The sequence below is a fragment of the Lontra canadensis genome, unplaced genomic scaffold, assembly GCF_010015895.1.
Source record: "Lontra canadensis isolate GAN:19392208 unplaced genomic scaffold, GSC_riverotter_1.0 scaffold24, whole genome shotgun sequence".
In the NCBI taxonomy this organism is placed as follows: domain Eukaryota; kingdom Metazoa; phylum Chordata; class Mammalia; order Carnivora; family Mustelidae; genus Lontra; species Lontra canadensis.
In genome coordinates this window covers 17817142-17828982 of record NW_022631018.1, presented here as the reverse complement: position 1 = coordinate 17828982, position 11841 = coordinate 17817142, and positions in this window count along the sequence as shown.

Genomic DNA, 11841 nt, shown 5'->3' with positions numbered 1-11841 from the left:
TGCTGGAGGGCAAGTGGGTGACAGGATGGGCTAAATGAGTGATGGACATTAGGAGGCACTTATTGGGATGGGCACTGGGCGTTTTATGTACGTGATGAATCACCAAATTCTACTCTTGAAACCAATACTACCCTATTTGTAAACTAACTTATATTTAAATTAAAAACAATAGAAAACAAGAACAAAATTGGAAGCTAACTTTATAGCCTGTGTATTATCAATCCTTTACGTTAATTGTTAATTTATTCTTTAAGTCAATTGTTAATTGTTAAGTTAAATTGTTAATTATTTATTCTTTAAGTTAATTATTTTTTCAGCTGATGGTTAACTAGTTATAGCTCTTATTCTCTAGTGTGGCTAACTTAGTGTCAATCAATCCTTGTTATAATTTGAATGTTCTAAGTTGAAGAACAATTTTTTGTTTAATTTATATAGATGTCTGAAGCAGCTGTGCTCCAGATTAATAATTGCTATCAAGATTCTGATGCCCAGCCCAGGAAGACAAGATCAGCCGCACCTTTTCCTAATAGTCTTTTGATGAAGCCTGTCCCTTGATTTATAGAAGTAAAATTTGCTAATGAGTAAGGCCTGAAGGCTTAATTTTAAATTCTCCTCAGGGTAATCCACCAAACACGAGATTCACTTTTTAAACACTGCATTAGTTTTCTAATGCTGCTATAACATAGAATTATAGACATTATATAACATAGAATTATAACATAGAATTACCACACATTTAGCAGCCTGAAATAACGGCAACGTATTAACTTACAGTTCCAGGGGTCTGAAGTGCTAAGATGAGTGTGTCATCAGGAATGTTCCTCCTAGAGGCTTTAGGAGAGAATCTGTGTCCTTGACTTTGTCAGCTTTTGGGGTCACCTGCATTCCTTGGCCCAGGCCCCTCCCCCATATCAGTTTGGCCGACGCCTTCTGTCTTTAAATCTCTTTCTCTGACACCGACTCTGCTGTCCCCCTCTTTCACTTATAAGGACCCTTGTGATTGCATTGGGCCCTCCGGGATAATCCAGGATAATCGGCTCTTCTCAAGGACATCTGATTCTATCAGCTTAATTCCATCTATAGCCATAATTCTCCCTCTCCACACAACATATTTACATATTCTGGTAATTAAAACATGCACATCTTTGGGGGCTATCATATTGCCTGCCCTAGTGGGTCTATGCATCCATGACAGACCTTGTGACTCTTCTCTCCTGACCTCAGCTGGTTGGGTCAGGGCAGATGCCTGGCATTGGTGGAGTAGTCTCCAGTTGTGGTGAGGCCAACATTGCTCAGTACTTGAACTGTAAGATTATCTGGACCCTCACCTTTCTTGGCCATGTTAGGCCACATACAAGGCCACATACATGCAGTTTAGTAAGCAGAAAAGACAGGAAATTGCAGATGTATGGAGAGCAATCAAAGGAAGAAATAGTCCAGGGGGACAGGCAGGTGACGTTGGTGTGCGATGACTTTTAAGCTTCTGGATATGGCCCAGTGTCCTTTGTTTCCAGTCCTTGGAAGTCCATGCAAATGTCTATCATGTCCTTGAAAGAAAATCTTTTTACCTGGACTGTGAGTGGGTGTTGTTTCCCTACAGCTACAAGTTCCATAACTGGAAGCGTTTATACATCCGTGAAGCCACAATAATTAATCATTATTGAATACTGACCTGAGGATTGGAATACAAAACTTGGGCTGGGATTTAGTTTTCCACAACGCCTATTGTTCCCCTTCTTATGACCAACATCTTGGATCAATGAAGAAGGGAGTTACAACATTGATTCAGAAGAGTCTCCTGGCTGGGGACTGAGATGTTCGATGGTCTCTGTCATTCCCACTGCTGATTAATACATCGTCGGCCCATCTTGAAGCTTAGCACTTTAAAATACATTTTACTCTCTTTTGCTCACTTCTTATTAAAAAGCAACATTACAGTATCCAGGGACTGGCAATATCGAATTCATAATGTGTAAGCCAGCTGACCTGTTACTGTCAATAATACACAACAAACCCAGGAAGTTCCATTCTTTACTCAGCTTATCCAGGGACGGCCATTCCTCAGCAAAACCAGCCCTCATGACTCTGGAACTCACTTGAAATTCCTTTGGGACTCGAGAAGTGAGTCAAATGTGGGCACCCAGGTCAACACTGCACAACAATGGGACTGAGGCTCAAAGTGAAAACCATTCACTTTTTATTTTTATTTTTATTTATTTACTTATTTTAAGCTTTTATTTATTTATTTTAGAGAGAGATAGAGAGGAAGCATGAGAAGGGGGAAGGGCAAAGGGAGAGGGGGAGAGAGAATCATAAGCAGACTCCGTACCAAATGTGGAGCCCGACATGGGGCTCGATCCCGGCACCCTGAGATCATGACCTGAGCGTAAATCAAGAGTCCGTCACCTAACAGACTGAGCCACCCAGGTGCTCCCATTCACTTTTTAAATTAATTTTTTATTAATGGTTTTGTGGAAGTATAATTTACATATGATAAATTCACCTGTTTTGTTTCCATGATATCATAGTACATTTACAGAATTGTAATTTTTGAATTGTATAACCATCACCATGATCTCATTTTAGAACATTTCTTGAAAAAAAAAAAAAGATTTCTAACTGTACCCCGAAATGAAACCCATGCCCATTTATAGTCAGTACCCATTCCTGCCTCAGCCCCAGGGAACCACTTGTCTACTACCTGTCTACATAGAATTGCTTTTCCTGGACATTTCTTATAAAGAAAATCATAAAAGGTGTGGCCTTTTTCTATCTAACACTTTCACTTAGTGTAATTTTTCCCCCCCGGCTGTAATGGTTTCGGGGTTCATCCGCATGCTAACATGTATCCGTACTTCCTAACTTCCTATTTCTGAGCGGTGTCCCATTTATGGATACAGCACATTTTGTTGATCTGTTTTCTAAAATATTAATTTTTACAATTGGACCATAGAAATGTCTTCTAGCTCAGAAAATGCACTCAGGAACCTGCCGGATGCAGTTGGATCGAGGGCACCTGGATAAATTTATGTTTGTCTTTCATGACAGCTGGGAATTCTTGGATTAACATTATTTCCCTTGAAGAAGACTCAAGGTTCAGTTCAGCATGAATCTTCTGGTTGGGAGGCTTGGGTACATGGTCTCCGGGCTCATTTCCTCTGGACTCACTTATCTCTCTGTGGTAGATAAAGTCTAGCATTTAGGGGCAGGAAAACTCTAGACCAACAGAAAAACATTCCCTTCTTGGCACCTATCTGTTGGTGATGTAACTATAGGATATTTGCTGGCAGGAAGGTGACAACTCAGAGCACCTAACAACAGACCTTGAGAACATCCAACTTTCTCCAGCCTCGCAGTCTTTCTCAGCCTTGGTGGATTAGTAATTCTGCCTTTTTGTGTTTCTAGGATTTCTCAGCTGTAGGAGGTCTGGAAATAGAGGTCGTGCTCTTATTTCCTTTGTTCAACATTTATTGAGCACCTATTATATGCTAGGTCATTTGTATACATGGCCAATTAAATCCTTACGATAATCTTATAAAGTAGCTACTATTATACTTATTTTACAGATGGAGAAACTGAACCTTAGAGAGATTAAATTATTTGTTCCAACTCATCCAGGCCAAATGGCAGTCAAGTTTTGAGCCCCCTTGATCTAAGCTCTGAACATGCAGCTTTAAAAGAAGGAGGTGGTTTAGTTTGTTATGATAGAATGGTGATGGAGGAAGTAAGAAATAGTTAAAAGAGGTCTCTCCCAGTGGTTTTAGGGAGAGAAAAAGGACAGAGGCTTGATAACTATCAGAATCACGGGCGGAGGGTGGGATCAGGGGAAGAGTTGCTCACCTGTTCCCTTTAAAGGTGCTCCCAACGTGATTCTATTAATCTCGGTTCCCCTAGTCTACACCATTGCATGGTTCCTACCCTATTTACATAAATAATTGTAAGGATCAGAGAGTTCCTAAAAGATAGTAAATAATTAATACTCTATTCTGTTGTGATGAAAATAAGTGATATGTGGAAATATAAAATATTAATACTTACTTTTGATATGATAAAATAGGTGCTAAGTGGGAAAATAAAATATTAAGAGACTTCCCAGGAACTTAGATGCTGTGAAAGTAGGGTCAGAGATTCTGAGGCATAGAACTAAACTACTTGACTTTTTAACCTTGAGTCACACTCTGTCCTCTGTCTGTCCTTTGTCCTCCCAAACACTTTCCTCACAAATTTTGCTTGTTTGAAACCTTCTCACCCTCTATTTCTCATCATGAACATCAGGCCTTTGGAGAAGACCTCCCTGATTGCCAGCTTTGAAGTAGGCTAGACCCATTCGTAAAGCACCTGTTTTTAATCGCCACAACATGATCACGGCCTGTAATTACACAGTTTATTGACTTGTTCAAGGTCTGTCTTACCTCATCCTTCACAGTGTAAATTCCCTGAGGTCAGAGACCAAGACCGTTTTAGTCACCACTTTGGGACCATCTGTAAGTGAAGTCCTATGCACTTAAAGAATCTCAGTGGAAAAAATACTAAACGTATTGTGGTAATCATTGTGCAACATATGTTTTACACGAACTTATATGGCATTGCATGTCAATGATATTTCAATAACACTGACATTAATTTATTATACCATAACTTCATTATCCATTCACCAAAGGACTTTTGGGCTTTTTCCATAATCTGACTGTTGCTGATAGTGCTGCTATAAACACTGGGGGGCATGTGCCCATTCAAATCAGCATTTTTTGATTCTTGGGATAAATACTTAGTGCAATTGCGAGGTAATAGGGTGGTTCTATTTTTAACTTCTTTTTAAAAAAGATTTTATTTATTTATTTGACAGACAGAGATCACAAGTAGGCAGAGAAAGGAGGAAGCAGGCTCCCTGATGCAGGGCTCGATCCCAGGACCCTGAGACTGGGACATGAGCCGAAGGCAGAGGCTTTAGCCCACTGAGCCACCCAGGCGCCCCGATTTTTAACTTTTTGAGGAACCTCCATACTGAATTTGGTCTACTTGGAAGCTTTCTAAGTTTGACTCATTGCCTGAGGCCCATAAAACTCTTGTCTTGACAGAGACAAGTTAACCTCTTCTGCACCTTCTTCTCCAGGCACCTCAAATCTGACAACTCAGGTAAATCCAAAGAGGGAAGCTTCTAAATTTCAAAAGAAAACACTTAACTGCTTAACAGCTATTTTAGTTTTATTGTCATTTTTTTAGATTTTGCATATGCCGCTGCCTTAAATGAAGTCCCACTAGCTTTAGTAGGGCAGAGGAAGAAATGCCTAGAAAATGTTTCCTTGGCTAGGAAACATCTAGAAGACTAGAGGAGCACCAAAGCACCAAATAGCTCCAGCCATCTTTAATACGATACCCCAGGCAAGGAGAGGCAGACTTCAAATCCGTTGTCTTTTCTCGCCTTGCTAATCTCTGAGGAAATATTTAGAATCCATAGTAAAGGGGCACCTGGGTGGCTCAGTCAGTTGAGCGTCCGGCTCTTGACTTGGGCTCAGGTCAGGATCTCAGGGGCCTGGGATCATGGGGTGCTGTTTTGGTCTCTGGGCTCTGCAGGGAGCCTCCTTGAGGATTCTCTCTCTCCCGGTGCCCCTGCCCCACACCCTGGCTCACAGGCTCTCTCTCTCTCTTTAAAAGAAAGAAATGAGGGGCGCCTGAGTGGCTCAGTGGGTTAAGCCTCTGCCTTCGGCTCAGGTCATGATCTCAGGGTCCTGGGATCAAGTACCGCTTTGGGCTCTCTGCTCAGCAGGGAGCCTGCTTCCTCCTCTCTCTCTGCCTGCCTCTCTGCCTACTTGTGATCTCCCTCTCTCTGTCATGTAAATAAAAAAAAATAAAATCTTAAAAAGAAAGAAAGAAAGAAATGAATCTTTAGGGAAGTGTCGTAGTAGACACTGGTAGGTTAATTCCCAGTAAGTATTACAATCACTTTGCCCTGAGATTCTGATGACAGCTTTTCTCTACTGTTACCGAAAACCTGGTTATGTGGTTGAGAGAAAAATTTCCGCAGCCCCCAGCCGGCCACCTGAAGTCCTGTGTGTACAGATGACGCGCTCAAGTTCCCACACAGATGAGTGAAGTAAAGTCTCCCACCCGCCTGCTCCTGTTCTCCTGAGGAGAGTGAAGCTGAGGCGAATTCCACGCTGAAACCACTGCGGCTGTGTTGCCGAAAACAAACAAAACCAAACAAGCCCAGCAACCAGCTATTTCCTAGTGAGGTATAAATTACTTGAGGCTAATTCTCTGGAAGGATCTTCAGTGAGAGATGTGAGTTTCAAACTTCTTTTGGATTATTTGTGATCAGAACAAGTTCCTCTTAATTTCTGTGAGAAAGTGCAAAGGTTTAAGGTCTTTGTTTCTTAAAGAGCAGGCAAGCCATGGACCCTAAACTGAAACCCTTATTTTTTCCTCTTCACCTGTTTTTGGTCTTTTACCTGAAATTTCCTGGTTAGCCCTTGGAGGTAATTCATTGATAGACCCCTTCCTTTTTCTTTAGGAGGGTGACTTGGACTAAAACAACACATTCTTTGCTAATAATTTCCTCTTTTTTTCTGTTTTCTTTCTTCCTTTAAAAATCTTTCCTTATAAGTCAATCAGAGAAAGACAATGATCCTATGATCTTCCTGATATGAGGAATTTGAGAGGCAAAGTGGGGGGTTTGGGGAAAAGGGAAGGAAAAAATGAAACAAGATGGGATTGGGAGGGAGACAAACCATAAGGGACTTTTAATCTCACAAAACAAACTGAGGGTTGCTGGGGGGTAGGGAGAGGGTGGTTGGATGATGGACACTGGGGAGGGTATGTGCTATGGTGAGTGCTGTGAAGTGTGTAAGCCTGACGATTCATAGACCTGTACCCCTGGGGCTAATAATACATTATATGTTAATTAAAAATTTTTAATAAAAAAAAACTTTCCTTTTCTGAAGCTTGATAGAGTTCCTTTCTATTTGCTAGATGAGATCCTATCCAATTCATGAATTGCTGAATAAAGCCAATTTAATCTGCAGATGTAATTCAATGAATTTTGTTTACTATCGTGGTAATTAGATTGGCTTTTAAATTCGAAGAGAAAATGCTGACACTTAGAATTCAATGTAAAAGTATCTTTAAAAATATAGATATAAATTGTGAATATTTTTAAGAAGCAGTATGATTTAAACCAATATTAAGTTCGTCATTTGGAATAGGCAGAGACAAAGCGATGTCTATTAGGACAAACACATATGTATGCATGCTTTTTGTGGTGTTTTGGTTTAATGAAAATCCGTATGTTTGACCTAATTTTTGTGGACGGCCCTTATTTTAGTAGTAAAGGCAGAGAAAAGATTACCAAAATCAAAGTGCTCAGTGGAATATAGTCTTCTTTCTTCTGTCCATATTTATACTAGAATCTCTCTCTTTTTAGTTTAAAGTAATCTGTAGGCCCAATATGGGGCTTGAACTCACAACCCTGCGATCAAGAATCACATGGTCTACCGACTGAGCCAGCCAGAGGCCCCACTAGAATCTCTTCCTAAGTTTGTTCCCTGGACTTTTTATTGTAGTCGAGGCAAACTCTGTCAAGAGCAAGGACTTGCCCGATTTCATCTCTATTGAACCGAATGGTTAATACAAAGTTTACAATTTTTTGTAACACAGTTTGGATTAGTGTTTGCAGATTCCAAGAGTTACTCAAAAAGCTCTGGAAAAATCTAAGGTTAAGGCTGCACTGTCAGAAGTGACCTTTTGCTGCAGATGGTTATTAAGCAACTGAAATGTGAATAGCCTAGGGGCGCCTGGGTGGCTCAGTGGGTTAAACCTCTGCCTTCAGCTCAGGTCATGATCTCAGGGTCCTGGGATCGAGCCCCGCATCGGGCTCTCTGCTCAGCAGGGAGCCTGCTTCTCCCTCTCTCTGCCTACTTGTGATTTCTGTCAAATAAATAAATAAAATCTTAAAAAAAAAATTAAGAAATGTGACTAGTCTGAATGGAAGTGTTGCCATTACTAAAATTCACACCAGATCACAAAGACTAGAAAAAAGGAATGCAATAGATCTCCCTCATAATTTTTAATGATTTCTTATAGAAATATTTGGGATATTTTGGGTTAAACAAAATGTATTCTTCATATTATTTTGGCTTTTTTTAGCCTCTTAAATATGGCTACTAGAATATTTATGTTACCTATGAGGCTTACATTACATTTTTATTAGAGAGCAGAGCTCTCCAAGGCCAAAGAGTAGCTCTTCTTTCTTTCTTTCTTTCTTTCTTTCTTTCTTTCTTTCTTTCTTTCTTTCTTTTTTCTTTCAAGATTTTTACTTATTTGACAGACAGAGATCACAAGTAGGCAGAGAGGCAGGCAGAGCAAGAAGGGGAAGCAGGCTCCCCACTGAGCAGAGAGCCCAACCAGGACCCCTGAGTCTAAGGCAGAGGCTTAACCCACTGATCCCCCCAGGCGCCCCTAGCTGTTTCAATCTCAATTTCTTACTGGCTCTGTCTTTAGAATGCTTTTTGTTGCTTCTTGCTACTGAACAAGGTAAACTATGGGCTCAACAGTGGGTTTTCTATAGATAATTCTTAATAGTTGTTGATTACTCACTTAAGAGTCCCTGGATGGTCCCTTTCAGGTAGAAAGGCCAACTTTATTTACAAGGGGTACATCTGGAGACTCAATACCAGAACTCTTTAGCTTTTTTTGGGGGGGGGTAATTTGTGTGGGTAATTAAGACAAATTGTGCAGACTGAGGGAAAGGCAGGAGGTAGTATAGTAACAAGTTGGGTTTGGGTCACTGGAGAGATTGTGGTGCTTTACTGAGCAAAAAAATAATGGAGGATGAGATATGCCAGACAAGAGGAGTCCTATTTCAGATACGGTGGGTTTGAGTGGGGACATGACGATGGAGCTGTTGTCCAGAAAGTGGGTCCAAGAGTCTGTAGTCAGGACAGAGAGGCAGACTGAGGAGACCAAGACCTAGCAGGTAACACCAGGACAGAATTGTCTTTCTTTTTTATTTTATTTTTTTTTAAAGATTTATTTATTTATTTGACCGACAGAGATCACAAGTAGGCAGAGAGGCAGGCAGAGAGAGAAGGGGAAGCAGGCTCTTTGCCGAGCAGAGAGCGGGACTCGATCCCAGGACCCTGAGACCATGACCTGAGCTGAAAGCAGAGGCTTAACTCACTGAGCCACCCAGGCGCCCCTAGAGTTGTCTTTCAAGAGAAGGTCATTCACCTGCCAGAGAAAAGGGCGAGTTGGATATTAACATTCATTCTGACCATTTTGTTGGAGATTAGCAAACATTCCATTCAGATGAAGTTGAGAGGAAACTAAAGACACAGGCATCAAAACATTTCAGCATTGAGAGGTGCTAAATTGAGAGAATGATGGAGAAGGAGGACAGCTGAAAGAAGAGAAAAAGAAACGACATATAACTCGGGTCGAAGTGAAGGGAGGAGGGCTGCTTATTCATTTACTGTTTTAATTTAATTCCATTAATTAAAATTTAAGTATACTTGCTTTATTATGTCTATCCACATATCTGTCTATTAAAGCAACTTAATTTTTTGATATGTTTTTGAGCAAGTTGCAGTTTTTCCCGACTACATTCACATATGCATATTATGAACTGGAGTTCAACATTTGTTTCACATTTTCCAATCTGCTTATCTTATTTTCACAGTCCATATCCAATTGCCTTTGTTGGAAAATGGGTAGCAACTAATACACTTTTCTGGTGACCTGTTTGAGATGCCAATCCTAAAGACTTTTGCCAACAGCTATCCTAGATTAGATTCTTGAATATAGATGATCTTTCTTTTCTGTATCCTAGTACTTAGTATTTGGCCAGGCACAAATACTATTTGTTATTTGTTAAATGTGTTTTTTTCAGGTAAATGTGTTTTTTTTCTTGATTAAACGGAGTTAAGCTTAGGCCATGCCCAGGCATCTTTGGGATTACTAAACACTCTTTGCCTTCAGGATGCCCTCACAAGTCCGTGAAGGAATAAACTATGTAGTGTTGTTTGTTATAAAGAATTTGGAACCTAAATCTATAGGTTTAAGTATTGTCTTTGCTGCTTGGTGACCTTGGACAAATCTCTTAGCCTGAACTTATTCATTTATTAAATTGGATTGAGGGTACCTACCTACATGCCCACACTTGTGAGTTTCCAACTAGCCTTTGCATGTAGCAGAACTTTGTCTCCTGTGACTGCTACACAATTGTCATCCGCCATTCCACATTCAAAGGATGTGAGAGCTTCAGCAGTCTTCACCCTCCTTTTCTTCTCTCCTGCCCTCCCTCCTTGCCTTCTTCTCTCCCTTTTTATCTCTGGTACTTCAATATATTACCGAAGTAAATAGTAAACAAACAAAAAACAAACAACACACCCCAAATAGTTCAGAGTCAAAGACGTCAAGGAAAGAGCAAAAATAAAAATCCATAGTACCTTCATGTTCAAACAGGCAGAAAATTCTAAAGCCTCGGGCGAATTGTGCCCTCTGAGGAGCCTACATTCTAGAAGTGAGCTGTGAAAGAGGGAACAAAGGCTTTTCAAGTGCTCCAGAGCTGGTGAGAGACAGCGTTGTTACCAGCTGGAGTTATTAAAGTTGATGTCTCCAAACCATTTACTCAGAAAGGCCACCTAAAATGCCTGGCTGCCTGGCTCTTGGGTTATCTATTTTTAAGACCATAATTTGAAAAATGCTCATAATTATTGCTACATAATAGTTTTACATCAAAGATTTATAGGACTGTTTTGTTTTGTTTTTAGGTACAAATGGTTAAGGAGAGAGGTTTAGAATGTAGTTCACAATATTCAAGGGAACATTTGCTTGCTGCATTTAAATTTCATCATCTAATATGTAGTACTTTTTCCTCCTTCGGGCTTACTTTAAAATTCTAACATGTCGGATAGTTACTCCTTATTTTCAAAGTGGTTAATGAGGAATCTGTGACTCAATTACTGTAACATTATTGATTAAAGCTGCTTTAATCTCTTGGAGCTTCTTTAGATACCTAGGATGTTTAAAAATGCCTTTTTAATATGGGTAACTAAATTTCCTAGGTAACAGTGTCAAGATTTACAGTGAAGGAAATTTTTATATTAATATAGGAGCCTGAATGTTAAGAGACTCTGTTACAGCAAACTGTTATAAAGTTTTATAAAAGAGGCAGGGACAAAGTTTGCCTTGAAGGGTTTGCTTGGGAAGCAGTGATTTATACCATAACATCTGATTTCATGTGTTTGTGCCAAGCGTGTTTCCTTTTTGTCTTTTTCCTTTTTATACGCAACAACAATAGGAGCATGTTTAATATTGATGAGTTTGACCTTCTGGGAATTATAGTATACCTACCCTTTCGGAATACAAATGCTATTTGATTTATATGGTAAACACGTAGAATTTTGGAGATTAGCATTTTAATCAACTCTAATCTCCTAGGATTTCTTTTTCTTTTTATTCCTTCACCTTACCATTTTGTCAAGAAAAGTTTGAAAAATGAATTTTTGAAATGGCAGCTAACGTTCTCTCCCGTAGACGGATGCAAGGTCTGCATCAAACACGAGAGCCGCACTGGATGTAGGAACCTTCCCTAAACCATACGCTCGAGCCCATTAACACTGTTCAAGATGATCAGGTGTTAAAAGAACAATCCATGCATTCAACAAATATTTGTCGAGGAGCCCCGCAGGCCCATGGGGGAGGGGCCTCCACACTCCGGCTCCCCCAAACTGGAACGTGGGTTCAGGTGTTCTCCATTTAAGATTTTTTTTTTTGTTTAACTTTTCCCCTTGCAGGTCCCTCAGCCTTGAAGTTGGCGGTGCCCCCTCCGGCCCACGAACTTCC